Source organism: Prionailurus viverrinus, chromosome B2, assembly GCF_022837055.1.
Source record: "Prionailurus viverrinus isolate Anna chromosome B2, UM_Priviv_1.0, whole genome shotgun sequence".
Lineage (NCBI taxonomy): Eukaryota > Metazoa > Chordata > Mammalia > Carnivora > Felidae > Prionailurus > Prionailurus viverrinus.
Window position 1 is genome coordinate 89,224,992 of NC_062565.1, and position 15,864 is coordinate 89,240,855.

The 15,864-nt window shown below is 40.8% G+C and overlaps 1 pseudogene; it reads left to right on the forward strand.

The window, feature by feature from the left end:
- The window catches only part of LOC125166476 (forkhead box protein H1-like), a 69,161-nt pseudogene extending 55,380 nt beyond the window's left edge, over positions 1-13,781 (forward strand).
- Positions 13,782-15,864: the final 2,083 nt, after the last annotated feature.

Consider the following 15,864-nt stretch of genomic DNA (forward strand, 5'->3'; position numbering starts at 1 on the left):
TCCATATATATGACTACTGAAATCTTTGCTGAAGAAATTCATCCAAAAAGAAACTTGGCAGCTTTCCCCTGGAGGAGTCTGCTCAATCTTCTGAGGGTGACTGTATCCCTGAATGATCCCCGAATTATAGCCTTCAAGCAACTGAGAGCTAATCAAAGGTTTATGAGAGAGTATCAGACAGATTCTACTTGCAGAGATATAAGCAACATGTGCTATTAACACGTACAGCAGAATGAGCCGTTGAAATTGTGTAGAAAAGGAGCAAATATTCTTCCAGCGAATCTCAGTGATCAAATATTCTTAATTTCTAGAAAACATGCTTAAAGGGCCTACATTAATGATCCTGATTTTATATTTCCCAAAGAGTAGGCTCTCCGGTGCGGCTGGACAGTAACTGTATGTGGCCTAAGTTAAAAATTCTTACTCTACCTTTTGAACCTTTACTACTTTTTTTAAAAAGTAATTCAGGTGAGCTGCTCCAAGAGGAAAAGGGACCAGCATGGAACCTGGAAACAACTCACACTGTTTTGGACCTGATCATCCAAACTAAATATTACTGGCTTTTCACACTTATGCTTTTGAACGCTTCGCTACTGAATGGCCTCCTTTTATCCCCCTATCTCTTCTCCTCTCCCCTAAATATAAGGGATTTCAACAAGCTGTTGATACTCCTTGATTAACTTTGGCAGATTCTACATTCTCTGAATCATTTTCACAGTGGCACATTGCATTCTGGGACAGGCTATCAATTCTGTGTCCTAATGACAGTCTTCTCCTTTTCCATTCTCAACATTTACTGTCTTCCCAAGGGGAATTGACCCTAACCATAAGGTGGAAAACTACTTGGGGAAAGCGTTTAAAGGGTTTGAATACAGATAAGCACAAGTTTAAGCTAAAATAGAGATAGGAGATTACCTGAAGTCTCAGTTATTAACACAATAGCTGGGATGAAGTTAGCCATCAGTTAAAGTTTGAACGAGTGAAAATATTAATAGTTATGTCTTTTATTCATGACATACTCCTGTGTGCCAGAACCATCTAAGCAGTTGACCAACATCATCTCATTTAATCATTAGAAAAACGCTTCCTAGATAGTGACATCATTCCCATTTCACAGCTAGAAACTGAAACTGGGAAAGAAGTCATGCAATGACAACCATAACCAGACTTTGGGGGAGAAAGTTCAAACCCGAGTCTTCTGGACCTCATAGTCTATGCCCCTCTGACAACACCACAATGAATGAAAGAATAATTGCTTTTTCATTCTGGTTTCCAATGACGGTTAGGAGCATGCAAGCACGCAAGGGGTCCTTTACCCATAACGGAGTGATTTGGAGGGGCTCTTCATTAATCAAATGTCTCTTACAGGGTCCTGGTAAAGGCTATGTTATTGGTACCATTGAAGTATCTCCTCTGGGCCAAAGCTTGCTTTCTAGATGCTGCAGTGCAGATTATTTACCTGAGATGGGGGTCAGAAGAACTCAGGTCCATCTTGGACTGAGTGCAATAATCACTAAATTTCCAGAGACAGGAGGGGCTGGCAAAGGCACATAGAAGGAGTCCTGAGGAGGGTGACTGGAAGTTCAGGCTGGAAAAAGCAGAGGTCATCATGAGAGCAGAGGATCCCAGAGGGAGAGGGGAGGCTGGGAGTGGAGGCTTCAAGCTCCAAACTTCACCTACTTAGACATTTTGCTCTAGTTCAGCAGTACTGCTAATATTTGCCAGATTAGACTCAAAAATTCTCACAACATATAACTGTGGTGTTGAGCAACTTTCCTGGCAATCAACAAGTTTGGAGTGTAAAAGGGCAATAATGCATCAAAAGAATTATGCAAGAGAAGAGAACGAATTCTCCTTTAACATTTTATGTCTAGAAATTTCATATTTTCCAAATATAAATTAAATAAAGCCTAATCTAAGTTAATTTTAATCAGGATAACACTGTATTCATTTTGCTCACATCAGCAGGATAGAAGTTTCAGAGAAGATAAATGTTCATCCTGAACAAACTGTGGATTTTTTTTTCAAGTCACAGAATTATTAAATCTCCCTTTGGAATACTCTTGTCTTTTAGGAAAAAAATCTTTTATGGTACTGAAACAACATGAGTCCAAAAAAAGGAGAGTTCCACAATTAATCCATTCCTTTAACAAATGTTTATTGAACACTTTTTATATGATAGGCACTGAGGGAAATAAAAAGATGAATAAGATCATCTACTCCAAGAGTCTATTTGAGGACACACATACATAAACAATTGCAAAACAATTCAACAGGGTCTGTAATAAAGGTTTTTATGAGGCCCCACTGGAACATAGAGAAAGGAGTCATGCATTTAGCCTGTCTCAGAGAAAATTTCACAAGAGAAAGGACATTGAAGTTGCTTCTTGAACAGAACAACCCCACATGCAAATTTCCAAAGGCAAGACAATATGTGGCCTGTTTGGGAAACCATGAAATTCCATATGCACATGGAAAAAGGGGTTTTTATTTATGCAACATTATTTAGCCAACATTTACTCTTGAAAACACTTGACATGCATTAACTCATTTCATCCTCAACACACTTTTCAAAATAACCCAAATTTAACACATGAGAAAATTGAGATTGAGGTAAGTCAAATAATACACCCAAGGTTCAGTTGGGCAAACTGACATACAAACCTGGATAGCCAGAGACCATCATTTTTTTATTATTATTAATATATAATTGACATATTACTTTGTGCACATTTAAGGAAAACGTATGGATTTCATAAATGTATATATTGCAATGATGACCACCAGAGCATTAGTTAACACCTCTGTCACATCACATAATTATGATTTCTATTTTGTGGTGGGAAAAGCTAAGATCTAGTCTCTCAGCAACTTTGAAGTTCATCATACAAAATTGTTAGCACATAAATATACAAAGCAAACATCATCAGAACTAAGGGGAGGAATAGAGAGCAATACAATAATAATAGGGGACTTTAGCATTCACTTACATCGTGGGATAGATCATCCAGACAGAAAATCAATAAGGAAACATCAGCCTTAAATGACACTTTAGACCAGATGGACTTAATAGATAAATAAAGAACATTCCGTCCAAAAGCAGCAGAATATACATTCTTCTCAAATGCATACACAACATCCTCCAGGATAGACCACATGTTAGGCCACAAAATAAGTCTCAATACATTTAAGAAGACTTAAATATCAACTATCTTTTCCAAACATAATGATTTGAAACTAGAAATCAACTATAAGAAGAAAACTGAGGGAGAAAAACAATTATGGGGAGACTGAACAACATGCTACTGAACAACAAGTGGGTCAACGAAGAAACCAAACCATAAATCAAATAATACTTTGAGACACATGAACATGGAAATACAACAGTCCAAAATCTTTGGGATGCAGCAAAAGCAGTTCTAAGAGGGAAGTTCATAGTGATACAGTCCTTCCTCAAGAACAAGAAAAATCTCAAATAAACAATTTAACTTTATATCTAGAAGAAAAAATGAAGTCCAAAGTTAGGAGAAGGAAGGAAATAACCAAGGTCAGAGCAGAAATAAACGAAAAAGAGATTAAAAAGACAATAGAAAAGATCAATGAGGGGCGCCTGGGTGGCGCAGTCGGTTAAGCGTCTGACTTCAGCCAGGTCACGATCTCGCGGTCCGTGAGTTCGAGCCCCGCGTCAGGCTCTGGGCTGATGGCTCGGAGCCTGGAGCCTGTTTCCGATTCTGTGTCTCCCTCTCTCTCTGCCCCTTCCCCGTTCATGCTCTGTCTCTCTCTGTCCCAAAATAAATAAAAAACGTTGAAAAAAAAATTAAAAAAAAAAAAAGAAAAAGAAAAGATCAATGAAACTAAGAACTGGTTCTTCGAAAGGATAAACAAACTTGACAAACCTTTAGCTAGACTCACCAAGAAAAAAGAGAGGGCTCAAATGAATAAAATTAGGAATGAAAGAGAAATTACAACTGATACCACAAAAATACAAAGGATCATGAGAAACTACTGTTTATAATTATACACCAACAAACTGGACAACATAGAAGAAATAGATAAACTCCTAGAAACATACAGTCTTCCAAAACTGAATCATGAAGAAATACAAAATCTGAATAGACTGACTACTAGTAAGGAGACTGATCAGCAATCAAAATCCTACCAACAAACAGTAGTCAAGGACCTGACAGTTTCACTGGGTAATTCTACCAAACATTCAAAGATTTAATACTTGTCCTTCTCAAACTCCTCAAAAAACCTGAAGAGGAGGGCACACTTCCAAATTCATTTTTATGAGGTCAGCATTTACCTACTACCAAAACCAGACAAGGACATAGCAAAAAAAGAAAATTACAGGCCAATATGTTTAATGGACATAAAGCAAAAAACCTCAAAATAATATTAAGAAACCAAATTCAATAGTACATTAAAAGGAATATACACTATACATTAAAAGGACCATGATCAAGTGGGATTTATGCCAGGGATACAAGGATTGTTCACCATCTGCAAATGAATTGTTGTGATACACCACATTGGCAAAATGAAAGATAAAAAATATATGATCATCTCAATAGATGCATAAAAAGCATTTGACAAAATTCAACACCCATTCATGATAAAAACACTCAACAAAGTGGGGATAGAAGAACATAATCCACATAATAAAGGCCATATATGAAAAGTTCACAGCTAACATCACACTCAATGGAACAAAAAAATCAGCAACAAAATATGGATGCCCGCTGTTGCCACTGAGTATTGAAAGTCCTACCCATGTCAATTAGGCAAGAAAAAGAAATAAAAGGCATACAAACTGGAAAGGAAGAAATTTAAACTGTCACTATTTGCAGATATCATGATATTATATATAGAAAACCCTAAGGACTCCACCAAAAACTCTTAGCAGAAATAAATGAATTCAGTAAAGCTACAGGATACAAAATCAATATACAGAGATCTTTTGTGTTTCTATACACTAATAACAAACTATCAGAAAGAGAAATTAAGAAAACAATCTCATTCATAACTGCATCAAAAAGCATAAAATATCTAGGAATAAATTTAACCAAGAAGGTGAAAGACTGACACACTGAAAACTCTAAGACATTAATGAAAGAAATTGAAGAAGACAAACAAGTGGAAAGACATTTTGTCCTCATGAATTGAAAGAATTATTATTGTTAAAATGTTCATACCACCCTAAGCAATCTACAGATTCAATGAAATCCCTATTAAAATTCTAATGGAATTTTTCACAGAACTAGAACAAACAATTCTGATATTTGTATGGAACCACAAAAGACCCTGAATAGCCAAGGTAATCTTAAGGAAGAAGAACAGAGGCGGGGGTATCACGCTCCCTGATTTCAAACCATATTACAAAGCTTTAGTAATCAAAAGAGTATGGTACGGGCATAAAAACAGACACATAGATCCACGGAAATGGAACAGAATAAAGAGTCCAGAAATAAACCTACACATACATGGTCAATTCATTTATGACAAAAGAGCCAAGAATATACACTGGGAAAGGACAGGCACTTCAACAGGTGGTGCTGGAAAAACCGGATGGCCACATGCAAAAGAATGAAACTAGACCACAGTCTTGTACACAAAATTAACTCAAAATGCATTAAAGACTTGAATGTAAAAAAAAATCTGGAAGAAAATATAGGCAGTAAGTTTCTTGACATCAGTCTTGGTAATGAATTTTTGGATCTGACTCCAAAGGCAAAGGAAACAATTCAAAAATGAACAAGTGAGACACCATCAAATTAAAAAGTTTCTGCAACGCAGACAAAACTATCAACAAAATGGAAAGGGAACGTAGTGAAGGGGATAAATACTTGCAAATCATAAATCCAATAAAGGGTTAATATCCAAACCATACAAAGAACTCAAACAGCTCAACAGCAAAAAAGCAAACTGTGGAGTTATTTCTAGAGAATGTATTGTAAGCCCTGGGAAAGTGAATGGGGTAATTGCTGAAACATCAGTGATATTGTGGTCTCAAGGCTGTCAGACGCGATACCACCACGGGAACAGAGCCCCATGATCTCCCAGGAGCCAGTTAGGAGACAGACCCACTGCAATTGCCCAGCAGTCCTTGAAACTGTACGTCTTCCCTGTATGCTTTCCCATAAACACCAGATGTGTGTTTGGTCTATGTCTAGGGGCTCCTTGTGTTTTCCTCCCATGCTTTAACATTCTTTGATGTTTATACCTGGCGAACATGAAATAAAGACTATGTGCAGTTTGCTGCTGCTGCTGTTTCGCTGGCAGAGCAGCCCTGCACATCTGCTTGGTCTAGTGTCTGAGAACTTTTTCCTCAGTGCGTGGCTACAACAAACAACCCAATTTTAAAAGGGGGCATAGGATCTGAATAGACATTTTTCCAAAGACATACAAGTAGCCAACAGACACATGAAAAGATGCTCAGCATCACTATCAGGGAAATGCAAATCAAAACAAAAATGAGACATCACCCACACCTGTCAGAGTAGCTATTATCAAAAAGACATGAATAATAAGTATTGGAGAAGATATGGAGAAAAGGGGACCCTTGTATACCATTGATGGGGATGTCAGTTGGTGCAGCCACTATGGAAAACATTATGGAGTGTCCTCCAAAAATTACAAGTAGATCTACCACATGATCCATCTATTCCACTTCTGAGTATTTATCTGAAGGACACAAAAGCACTAATTTAAAGCACCACTATGTTCATTGCAACATTATCTACAATAGCCAAGATATGGAAATAACCCACATGTCCATCAGTGGATGAATGGATAAAGAAAACGTAGTATGTATACAATGAACTACTACTCAGCCTTAATAAAGAAGGAAATCTTGCCATTTGCTACAACATGGATGAGTCTTGAGGGTATAATGTTAAGTGAAATAAGTCACACAGAGAAAGACAAATACCTTAAGATTTTACTTATATGTGTAATCTAAAAAACAAGACACATGAACAAACAAAACAAAACTCATAGATACAGAGAAGAGTTTGGTGGTTGTCAGACAGGAAAGGGTTTGGGGGGTAGGTAAAAGGGTAAAATGGGTCAATTGTATGGTGATAGATGGTAACTACACTAATTGGGGTGATTACTTTATAGTGTGTGCAAATCAAATCATTAGATTGCACATCTGAAATGAATATAATGTTATATACCAATTGGACCTCAATTTTAAAAAGTAATGATAAGAATAAGAATGAGAATAAGAATAATACAGAATTGTTGACTAGTCACTGTTATAGCACAGGTCCTAACCATTACATAGCATCTCATGAGGATACAGAGACAAGTTGTGAAGGACTTGATACATCCTGCAATAGCATTTGAAATTGATAGAGTATGGCCATCAGAGGTTTCAAGGTAGAGAAATAACACAATCATATTTTGGTTGGGGAAATGTTACCCTAGTGTCAGCATAAAGAAGGAGATGGAGACCAAGAAAACTGGAGGCAAGTAGACCTGTTGAGATTTTGTTGCTAAAGCACAGGCAAGACATGGTGAGGATTTTAGTCAGATGATGGGTCTACACAGAAAGAAATAGAACAAAAAGATATTTAGCAGTAGTATTAACAGGGTTTGGTGACCCTGAGAACATAAGATAGAGAGTGAGATGGAGATCAGAGTCTAGAATGGCATAGTTTCTAGTCTGAGCCACGGGGGAGACGGCGAGTCCCTTGGCCAAGCATTAACCAAGATAGAAATATGAGAAGAGGAAGTTTGAATAAGGATGTTAGTAAGTTCACTTTGGGACGTTTTGAGTCTGAGTTACTCTTAGAAAAACAGTTCAGATGTTGAGAAGTAAGGCATAAGATATAAATTTGCGGGGCACCTGGGTGGCGCAGTCGGTTAAGCGTCCGACTTCAGCCAGGTCACGATCTCGCGGTCCGTGAGTTCGAGCCCCGCATCAGGCTCTGGGCTGATGGCTCAGAGCCTGGAGCCTGTTTCCGATTCTGTGTCTCCCTCTCTCTCTGCCCCTCCCCCGTTCATGCTCTGTCTCTCTCTGTCCCAAAAATAAATAAACGTTGAAAAAAAAATTTAAAAAAAAAAGATATAAATTTGCTTGTTATTGTCATGGGCACAGTTGAAGCCAAGGAAGTGAGTGAACCTAGCAGTGATAATAAATTTCATGCAGATGTGGAAGAAGAGATTACCTAGGATGTAAACCTTGGCTATAAGAGCTTACGTGAGGAAGAAAAGCCCACAAAGAAAGGAAGAAGGAAAAGGAAAATGGGAATAAATGAGAAAATTTTAAGCAAAATAAAGAATCTGAGCATAAATTTCCAAAATGTAATCTTACTCTTGATGGAGACTTAGATGAAAATACCCTTATATTTCATTTTCCCTCCCATACTTTAAAATATGATTATTTTAATAGCTGAAGAGTAACTACATTATTTGCAAATAATCAACAGAGATATTCTAAACAACAAATTCTCTACCCAAGTCAATAGTTTCTTAAACGTACAAACTTCAGAAAAAAACTCAAGAGCAAATTACAAACAAACAAACACACTCTGATAAAACCCTTATATGTAGAAAAAAGTTTAGGCATTTTCCACCCTTGCTTTTCCATGAGAGCAAGTTCAGACTAACAAATAGGTAAATATTTTTCAGTGAAAATTGCACCAGTTAAGCAGACATTAACACAATTAGCTTGCAACTTGTCTCCACTAATTAAAAGAGAGACAAATATTTGCATTACTGATAAATCACTGATAATCATTAAAAGTCATATTCTTCTAATAAAAAAATGACTGGATTTTTTAAAAATATTTGTTCAAAGACATGACCATGAATCTATGTGTATGAGAAATTTTTTATGCACTGTAATACTGCATCAAGATACACAGGACTTATATTTAATAACCAAGTATTTGCTTTCTGGATAAGAGTACCTGAGTCCAGAAACAACAAGAGCAGGTGACATCTATGAGTCTCACAGCCAACACCAGCCAATTTGATCCCGAATACATAATAAGAATTTAAAAGCCAGAACCATGAACCAAGAATGACAGCTCCCTCGGCTACCTTACTTCTCTCTTTGGTTGTTTGTTCTTCCATTAGTTAGATTTCAATGAAAATCGAAATTGTAGGCAATACAAATATTATAAGAGATATTATTTTGCACTTGCTTGAATAGGATAATAAAATTTAAGAAGCATACATTGTCCATATGTGGGTATGCACGTTCCTCACCTTATGTATTCAGTATATTCCTTCAAAGTGTTTTGTAAATAAATTATGGTAAATGAGCTAATATTTTAAGTACCTGCTATTTAAAGAAAGACTAGGTTTCTATAAAGTATAGAATGCCCTAATAAAATAGTCATTTCTTAGGTTTGCTTATGGATGTAGATGTTAGTCCCTTCGTAGGTGAATCAATCCTCAGTTTATATATTTAGCTAACTTAAATTTTCAAACATTTGTCTTAAAGTAGAGCACGAGTGCAGCCACACTGCTGATACCATCAAATCAAACCGGTAAATAGTTTTTGCAGCCACAGCAGGGTGTAATGACTCCTGTAACATGATCTGATTAAAGAACCACAGGCTGCTGTGTGGAGAACGGCGGGCAGGGGAATGGAAGGAGAGCCCAGTTAGGAGGCTCTTGCCCTGGTCTAGAAAAGATGATGTCCCGAGCTGGAAAATGAAGAAAATCGAACAGATTAGAAGTACTTTTTTGTAGTCAACTAGACATGTTAGTGGATCAGATGTTGGAAAGCAAAGCACTGAGTGGAGAATAACTTCATGAATAGAGCGCCACTTCCTGGGGGGCAAAACTGGATACGAGCAGATTTGGGGCAAGGGTTCTTCATTGGCTGTAAGTCTGAGATACTCACTAGATATCCAAATAGATGTTGATTTCCTCCTACACCAAGTGCTGATGATAAAGTGTACCTTGTAGGGTTGTATAGAGTACAAATAATGTATTGAGATCACCTAGCAAGCTGACCAACCCACAACTGGTGCTTAATAGCAGTAACTATTTTTATTATTATTGGAAATGCACAGAAAGTAGGTAATGTCATTGGAACTCGAAGTTGAGAAAGCCCACTACTGATTTAAATTTTGGAATCCTCGACATAGCTTACATTCAAGGCAACAGACCACTTTGAGCACCTACCATGACCCAGGTATTGTGCCAAGTACGTGGAATAGAAATAAGAATAACAGAGTTCCTCCTCACAAGAAGCTCAGCACAAATTGTGGAAAAGAATGGAATGCTCAAAGGGCAGAAATTAGAGTAGAAAAAGAAGAGGCTTCAATTTGGTGAATCCTTTGTCGAACATGCAAGAAGGAAGAAGAGCCAATGGAGGAAGCTAAGAAGGACAAGGCAGGAGAGAACCAGGATAGCATGACCAGGATGAGCTCAGAGTCCTTGCCACCAGAGCAGGGGTATGTTTCAATGATGTAGACTTGATAGACAGCATTACCCAGAAAGAAATTTCAAGGTGAATCACAGCTAAGAAAATGTCAGAAGACAACAGGTGACTTTTGTTATTTATACGTAGAATGAAAAGACCAGAAACTAGATTGCCAAAGACCAATGAGAAAGCAGTTAGGAAGCAGTGTTCTCTGGGTGAAGAGTGCATCATAACAGAAGACTGACAGGGTAAAAAGGAGAAGGAAATGAGTGCTGCTCACATAGCAGAATCTAGGATTTAAGTCCGCGGGCAACCAAGGACACAAATGAACGATTTTCACCTCACTCTCCAAAGAGATGAAGTTCAAATTGAACAAAGGTCTGGCCCAACACAACTAGAACTAGCAACTGTTATCTAATGTCTTCTCCAATGCTTCATTTTATTTTCACAGGCAATATAGTACATATATCTATAGATAGGGGAGCAGAGAGAGAGAAGGAGAGGGAGACATAATGTCTGGACAGACAGACATACACACGCTGGAGGACTTCTTTTTATCCATTCTTTTCACCTTATGAGAAAACTGGACCAGTGTAGCATAAATTCATAGTTATAGTTTCAAAAAGAATACCATATTTTATGTTCTCATACTTGATTTTTCCTTTCCTAATTATACACTGTTTTAGTGTGAATTCAAGAGAGAGCCATGGAACGCTGGTTCTTTATTCCTGGCTTTAGTATTAACTGATACGTATCTCTGGACAAATAACTAGGCCTTTCTAAGCTTCTATCTTCTTACTGATAAAAGATGGTTGGAAATCCCCTTCCTCTTGGAAAAAAAGGGTGTGACTGCTTCCACCTCTGGTCACGCCGTGTCAGTGAAGAACCATCTCAAACCTCTAAAAATTAAGGAAAGCTCTAATTTGAAAACCCAGTAAGCCTGATAATGCCAGGTTTTAGAGCTGGATATAAAGGCAGACACGGCCAGCGTCATAGCCAGATTCCCTGCTGGTGGTGCTGGGGGAGATCACTGTAAGAACAGACAGACAAAAAAGACAAAGCAGCCCAGGTTAATGTGTAGAAGGGCACATAGTTGTGCTTTCGAAATCACAAAATCTAGACTGATGTTTCTATTATTCAAATGGGGAACTTGTTCAACTGATTGAGTCACAGTTCCAATTTAATATGTGCAACGGGTTCATAAAGGTGTGTAAAAATATCTAGCCATTTTCAGCTAGATATATCTGTAGATGTAGATAGATGATAGATAGGTGGATAGATAGATAGATTTCCATTATTTTTTAATGGCCATACTAAATATTTTGACAAATCAGCAGTCAGTTGAGTGCTTACTGTGTGTCAGGTGTTGTTCTAAAGACTTCACATGTATTAATTCAATGCTCACAATACCCAGATGAGGTGAACACTGCTATAATCCCCATCTTACAGATAAAAAAGCTAGACATAGGGAGTTAATTAACTTATCCAAGATTATCCAAGCAAGTAATTGGCAGCCTCAGAATTCGAACCCAGGCAGTTGGGCTCCTGTTCACTTACTTACCTGACCATCACTCTACACTCTCTGCTGCAAATAATGATTAACCATTTAGTATATTATAAGCCTTGTCCTAAGCACTGGGAGCACAACAACGGACAAGGCAGGTAGAGTCCTTGCCCTCATGGGTTTCATGAAACAGTGGGAGATATAGATAAATAAGCAATTAGAATACAGGATTCTAAGTATTAGCCTAGAGGAGATACAGTGTGCTTAAGTCTGATTATTTCTGGAGGGAGAGGGATCTCAGGAAGAATTCCTTGAAGCAGTAAACAAAAACCGGAAAGATGAGTAGGAGTATTTCACCCACCAGGAGAAATAAAGTTGGATGTGAGAGGGTAAAGAGGAGGGTGAAAGAAAGAGAACTCGCAAAGGGAAGAGAGTGCATGGAGCATGGGCAGAATGAAAAGCGCTTCTGGCAGCCCCAGACCCCCAGCCCTGCCTCACCACACTGCCCCATTGCCCTGAGGCCTCCATGGGGCCAGGCCCCTGCCCACGTTGCTCACCTCCTCTGCGTGGGGCCCTGCAGCAACACACGCCTGGGGGTTCCCTGGTCGGAGTCATCCTCCCAGCCCCCCAAGAGGAGGAAAAAGAGATACCTGCGGCCCGACAAGCACCCCCTACACCTACACCTACTTGGCCATGATTTCCTAGGGGATCCAGACCTGGCCCTCCCGCAGGCTGAAACTGGCCCAGATCACCCGTCAGGTTCAGGCTGGGTTCCCCAACTACTGGGAGGACTATGAGGGCTGGGAGGATTCCATCCACCACAACATCTCCTCCAACCATGCTTCGGATGCTTCTGCAAGGTACTTACGGACCCTGAGAAGCCCCAGGCCAAGGGCAACTCCCAGGCAGTAGATGTGAGCTTGATCCCGGCGGAGGTGCTGAGGCTGCAGAACACTGCCCTGTGCCGGGGCTGGCAGAGCAGGAGGAGGGGTACAGGGAACCCTCGCCAAGGATCCAGGCCCTTAAGTGCTACACGGCTGGCCCTGCTGGCTGCCCAGACCCCAGCCACCGCCTAGTGAGGGCCTCAGCATAGTGTCTTTGCTAAGGGACCTCAGGGAGGGGGGCCACAGACCAGCCCCAGTCAGGCAGGCTCTGGGCACAGTGGAGGTGTCCACTCCACCTCTGACCTCCAAGAGGACTTTGTGGCACCTCTGCCCCCTCCCCGGGCCCAGGAGGAGACTTCCCAGGGGGAAACCATCAGGCCCTCATCCCTCTCCCCTGAGCACAGAGCCTGGCTCCTCTACTTACTGCAGGGTACCCAGGCCCCTGGGGACTATCCAGTAGAAGTCATAGGGCCTCACTTTGGGGACACCTGCCCACCTCCTGCTGCCAATCTACACTCCCCAAGTGATAATGCCCCTGGTTCCACTACCACCCACATCCTGTCCCCAGTGCCCACCTTCAACCAGCCCAGCCTACTAGGGGGTGGTCCTTAAAACCCATGCCCCTTCCCCTCCACTGTGGGGGCTGCTCTGGGATCTAGATGCCCTCTTCTAGGGGGTGCTGCCCAACAAGAGCATCTATGATGTGTGGGTCAGCCACTCCCTGGATCCAGCTGCCTCCACCCCAGGTTGGCTACTCTCCTGTGCAGCCTGCAGACTCTCAGGGCAGGGTCTGCTTTCCCTGTCTACCACTTGCTGTCACCATTGGCTTTTTGGGGAACCAAAGCCAAGAGGTCCAAGAGGTGTCTATGGCCACAGCAGCCTTGAAACACCAGACACCAGCAGTGCTGGGAATCCTCAAGTTTCATTGGACCACCCTACAGAGGGCTGTGGCCCAGCTAGGCACCACTCTGGCTCTGAGAGTCAGTCATGCTTCTTCTATCCCTAGAAGCAAGACTGGACCGAGTGGAGACTTTACTTGGAGTAGGCCCTCCCTGATCCCACTTCCTCTCCATGTGTCAGTTCCTCTCCCTGGCTCTGGACTGGGGGAGGGAGACCCTAACAGTGGTTCCAGCCTCAAGTCCTATTCTCCTCATTTGCCTGGGAATGAGGTAGCAGCTTTTTGGGGAAAGGAAATCAAGACCCTACTTGGTTGGGGGTTTTTTTGATTTTTTTAAATGTTTATTTATTTTTAAGAGATGGAGAGACAGAGTGTGAGTAGGGAAAGGGCAGAGAGAGAAGGAGAGATACAGAATCTGAAGCAGGCTCCAGGCTCTGAGCTGTCAGCACAGAGCCTGATGCCGGGCTCGAACCCACCAGCCGTGAAATCGTGACCTGAGCCGAAGTCGGACACTTAACCGACTGAGACACCCAGGCACCCCAAGACCCTACTTAGTTTTCATGGTGCTAGTGGAGAAGAAAAAAGTAAAGGAACAGACAACATTTAAAAAAAAAAAGAAGCAACTTTTGGAGTTGCAGAAAGGAGAGGCAAGAGGCAGGGGCAAAATCAGAGCTATGGACAGAAGTCAGATCACACAGGGATACACCATCTTTAAAACTTTGAACACTGCCTTTAACCAAGGAACCATTAAATGGTTTCAGAAGTGAGTTTCTTGATCATAGTTGAAACGTATGAAGAACATTATAGCTGCTATGCAGAGCCTGGCTAATAGGAACACCAGACTGAGGGCAGCAAGACCAGTTAACTAGTGCAGCTATGTGGGTGAAAGGTAATAGCAACCTGATCTATAGGCATGGCCATGGGCAACACGGGAGGAGGAAAAACTTCAGAGGTATTTAGGGAAGAGGCACAGAACCTGGGCAGGGTGGGGGAGGGAGGGGAGAGTGGGAAAAAAGCTGTCAAGGTTGATGACTAAATTTCTAGTTTGCCAAGTGGGCATGGCATCTTGGTGTAGGACTGGAGGAGGCAAAGAGCTAGATCGAACCAGGGTTGTGTTCCACCGGCGTGTGGAGCAATGGGGGATGAAGGCTGTAGGCAAGAGGATAATTAAAAGGATGGAGGACAAAGTCTAGGTTAAGTAAGGCAGAAAAGAGAAGGGGGAAGGTAAGGAGTTCAAGGAACTGGAGGTTCTTATCTGGCTGTGAGTGAAAAAGGAAAAAATGATGGATTATGGTCAGAAAATGTGATAATGAGACATCAGAGCTGAACCAGTTCCATGGGACAAAGTAAAAATCTAAAGTAATGCCAAAGGGGTAACAAGACTATGGAAACACCAGAAAATTAAATATCAAAGAGAGGTGGGGTGCTATCTATCGTAAGGTCAACGGGGTGTTGGATCAAAGAGGGGAAACAGAGCTGAATGGAGAAGAGAGTTCTGAAAACAAACAATGGCTATATCTACCCTGCTTTTCCTCCCCTGATCTTCCTTTGTCTCCAGTAGAAATCATTTACCTTCCATAGTGGTAACAGGGAAGTGAGGCTGGGTAAGTCGGACCACTCCCAGCAATGGCACAAAGGGCTAGAGCGGCCTGGTCTCAAAGGACCCAGCAGCTGTAGCCTGTTCTCAAGAAACCTGAGCGACCCGATCCATGCTGTAGGCCTGTCAAATGCTGTGACTTCTGCGGAGTGCACACATAGAGGAGGGGAGGGGGCCTAATGTTTCCTCCCACACTCACATAAATCACTAAGATCTTTATCCAGTATTTATTCAAACAGTATTTACTGAGTGCCAGCTATGTGCCAGGCATACAGTCCTAAGGATTTGTAAAACCACAGTTCGAGCCCGAGGGATGAAGAATCATGCCTGTGCTCCTCTGAAAAACATATCATACTGGCAAAGTAACTGGGGAAGTAATAAATAAAACTAATGTGTGAGGACTTTTTAAAGCAGTAAACAAATTATTCTAGTCATCAGTATTATTTTCTTGCACTAATATCTTGAAAGAAAAAATGTAAATTGGACAGCATAAATATGTAAAATAGTTGGCATGTAGGGGAGAATTTTTCTGCTTTTCTAAAGATTCGAGACTCATTTTTTAAATTTGAGAGAGGGGATGCGTGGGGGAGGGGA